Genomic DNA, 3904 nt, shown 5'->3' with positions numbered 1-3904 from the left:
GGCGAGACGGCCAGCAGCCTTGCTCGGGTTTGGGGTCAGTGCCCCGGGCCAGCCACCCCTCCCCGGGGAGCAGCCCAGGAGCAGGGACATTGAGGCCCTGGCATGTGCAGGGTCCCTCGAGGAGCTGAAACAGGCACGTGGGTGGACAAACCTGAAAAATCTCTAGAAAGACCCGGAGGCGTGGCTCGGTGGTGAGCGTCGGCCTATGAACCAGGAGGTCAGGATTCCATTCCTGGTCAGGGCACTTGCCTGGGTTGCGGGCTCCATCCCCAGTGTGGGGCGTGCAGGAGGCAGCCGATCCATGATTCTCTCTCATCATTGATGTTTCTCTCTCTCCCTCTCCCTTCCTCTCTGACATCAATGAAATCTATACATTCCTAAATCTCTAATGAATGCATTTTCCCAAGTGGAATGTTCCCGTCACTGCTGTTCAAGCCACGGAAACGAGAAGCTGGGATTGCAAGTGGGGCTGAGGGACGCGGCGGCTCCTCTCGGGGCACTGGCTCTCACAGGCGACGCCCATCACGGTCTCCCGGTGAGACAGGCGTGTTCCCCTCTCCCTCTGCGGGCGGGAGGCTGGGCGCTGCAGCCGCCTGAGCCATGGCCGCATGATGGTGCAGGAAGGCGGCAGAAAGCGCCGTGACTTGCCAGGCGTGGACGGCACCCGCTCAGCGACCAGGACGCTGCAGGGACCGTCTCCTGAATGGAGTGGGCGTGGGAGCGGCGGCGCCAGCGAACACTGTGAGTGTCCATGTAAATGTCCGTGGGCTGTTGACTCGTCTTTTCGTGTCCTCGGTCATGAACTGGTAATCCGGTGAGCAAGTGGGTGTCCTGCGTTCTTGGGCCTTCCTAGCAGATCAACGGGGCCTGGAGGGGCTGTGGACCTCGGACTCACAGCCAGTGCAGGTGGCCACCTGGCCTGGGGGTTGGCATCCGCAGTGGGGGCGGCCCGGGGGCCTGAGGGGTCTGAGGTGCCTCCAGGTGGACAGTGAGGCTGAGTAGAATTGTAGAGCACCCCACAGGCTTGCATGGTCTTGTGGGGAACCCCTCCTGCCCCACATGGGTTGGCATTGGTGACCAGAACCCCTAGTTAGCATCACGGCCCCGGAGCATCCCCTCCCCTGTCCAGTGGGCACAGCTCCGTCCCCACACCCGCAGCTCTTACAGTAGCAACAGGAAATGCAAACCTTTTAAGAGCAAAGAAATGAGGGATTAACACCCCCAGATGCACCGTGCAAGCTTCCCGAGGAGCCGTCCCATTAGGGCCCCGGCGTACGCGCACGGGAGAGCCAGCGGGGGGAGAATGGGCTCCGTGTCTGGAAATTGCACTATTGTCCCGGCCGCGGGCGCTGCGTCCCCCACACGCACTGCGGGCGTGTGGATCCAGCCCATGTGCGGGCCGAAGCGGTCACAGCTCCGCCGCCGCGTTCAGGAAAGACAGTCGCAGTCCTTTGCGGGATAATTACCATTTTAATCTCAACGCGGCCGTCGGAGCAAATTGCTTGATAAGTAACCGGGTTTCCTGTGAGTCCTAAGGGGCTGCTGTGGGGCCGGAGCCACTCTGGCTTGTTCAGTGTCTGCAGGGCGGGCAGTGAGGTGGGACAGGATGGGGGGCAGGTCTGCACAGCGGGGGCCACGGGGCCAGGTCTGCTCCTCCCGGGGCTGGACAGCTGGGGAGCCCTGCTCCTCGCCTGAGGCCCACATGGCAGCGTCTTCTGTTTCTTTTCTCTGATCATCGCTCTCTGGTTCGCAGAGAGGGAGGAAGGAAAGGGGAAAGATGGGACCGCCCTGCTCAGAGCTGCCCTGCAAACAGACGTTGGGGTACAGGCAAGGACCACCTCCAGAAGCAACAAGACCCCCGGGGCTCTGGAGAGAGGAAGAGAGAGAGAGAGAGAGGAAGAGGGAGAGGAAGAGAGAGAGAGGGAGAGAGAGAGGAAAAGAGAGAGAGAGGAAGAGAGAGAGGAAAAGAGAGAGGAGAAGAGAGAGAGAAAAAAAGAGAGAGAGAGGAAGAGAGAGAGGAGAAGAGAGAGAGAGAAGGAGAGAGAGAGGAAGAGAGAGGGGGGAGAGAGAGAGACAGCAAGCATGAGGGCCCCTAAGACAGAAGCAATGGTTTCTTGTTTGTTTTTAATCCTCACCAGAGAACATGTTTCTTAATGATGTGAGAGAAACAGAGAGAGAGAGAGAGAGAGAGAGAGAGAGATCAGCTGCCTCCTGTGTGCCCCTGCCCTGGGATGGAGCTGTAACCTGGGCCTGTGCTGTGACCAGGAATCACACCCGAGACCCTTCAGTGCATAGGATGACACTCCAACCAACTGCGCCAGCCACACAGACAGGGCTGGAGCGATGGCTCTTATAACCCAATCTGGGCGGGTTCTGCCGTGGGCTGTGGGTCACACAAACCCACCACAGAGCCCCGTGGAGGGGGCAGCAAAGGCTGAGTGCCCGGGGCCACGCCCCTGACTCCGTCCAGGGGTTCGACCTGTGGCCTCAGGCCTGCAGAGCAGGGCCCCTCACTGGCCGCTGTCCAGGGACCCAGTGGGGTCAGGGTTCAAGCAGGCGCCCGCAGACACTGTTGCCATTTAGAGCTTCGGGTCCGTGTGGGCCAATGTCACATCGCTCTGCGCAGTCGCTCAGGGTCGCAGGCTGCGCCCGGCGAGGCTGTTTGCCCAACACCGAGAAGCCAGCAGGAAGCTCACGGCGATGAAGTCGGGGTAACTCAGCGAGCGCCCCTCTGCAACTGCGGCACGAAGGAGACGAAGGCGGGCACCTGAGGATCCCCGTTCCGCGTCTGGCTCTGCGTGGATCCCGCCTCCCCCGCGGCTGCTGCTCCCCGCACCCCGGCCCGGCCCAGCCGCTCAGGTGCTGGCCCTTCAGGTCTAACACAGACACGGAGGAGCATCAGGGACAGTGACCCGGGGACCCTGTCTTCCCAGCAGGCAGCTGCAGGGGCGTCTTTTTTTTTTTTTTCCAGCTGAAGTTTTATTTAAAATGTAAAAGAAATGGTTCTTGAAAATGCTGATGAATAAAGCAAAAGGATACAGTGCTCTCTTCCTACTAGTCAGCCAGCCTATCCAAGTACAGGGCAATATACAGTACATAAGTGCTGGTAGAATTTCACAGTAGTTTAGTGTTAGATTTTCTGTGCCTAGATTATGTAGAGATTCTCAGTATGTGATCTCGGTTCTGGGTTTACACCTTTACTGAGAATGAACAAGGGCTCCTGCTCCTTGGCCATAGCCAAATCCTTTGGGCCCAAAGTTCTTTGCATAGCATCCTTTACAATAGATTTCACCTCCCTTCTCAGTCAGAGTCGTTGATTCAAGACTCTTTCCACACTTGGCACAGCGGAAGCAGTTTTTGTGCCAGAGCTTTCCTGCTCCGATGATCTTCTCAGCAGCGTACACGAAATCCCCACATCTGGAACATTTCTCGGCACCTCCGTACTTCTGAGCAAACTTAGAAGTGTTGGGGTTTGTTGTCGGCCTGTGAGGTTGAACACTCTCTGGCTTGATGCCCAGCCTCTCACCCCGGTCCATGTTGAGCGTGCCAGCGCCCTGGCCGTACCCATAGCCTTTTGGCCCATACTTCTTTCCGTAGCAAGATTTGCAGTAGATCTCTTCATCATGAATTGCCACTGTTGTGCTAAGTTTTTCCTGCAAACCATGCACAGAAAGCAGCAGTGGTGGAAGCTCCGCCCATCGCACTGCACCTCCTCCACGTGGTACGTGGTCCTCCCACAGGCCCCGCACTTGTTGCCACACCCCCAGACCGGCATCTCGAGTTGGAGGCTGGACCATGCACCGAGGGCAGAGCTGGGGCAGCGCAGTAGGAGGGAGTGCGCACTGCAGGGGCGTCTTTCTGATGCTGATGATTCACACTGAGGCTTGATGATTCCTCAGCAGCA

At 58.5% G+C, this 3904-nt stretch overlaps 1 pseudogene; it reads right to left on the bottom strand.

Moving 5' to 3' along the window:
- Positions 1-2953: 2953 nt before the first annotated feature.
- Positions 2954-3847, bottom strand: LOC102259234 (annotated as a pseudogene).
- Positions 3848-3904: the final 57 nt, after the last annotated feature.

The sequence above is a fragment of the Myotis brandtii genome, unplaced genomic scaffold (assembly GCF_000412655.1).
Source record: "Myotis brandtii unplaced genomic scaffold, ASM41265v1 scaffold434, whole genome shotgun sequence".
Lineage (NCBI taxonomy): Eukaryota > Metazoa > Chordata > Mammalia > Chiroptera > Vespertilionidae > Myotis > Myotis brandtii.
The sequence above is the reverse complement of the archived record's forward strand: the minus strand, read 5'-3'. Positions and strand labels throughout refer to the sequence as shown.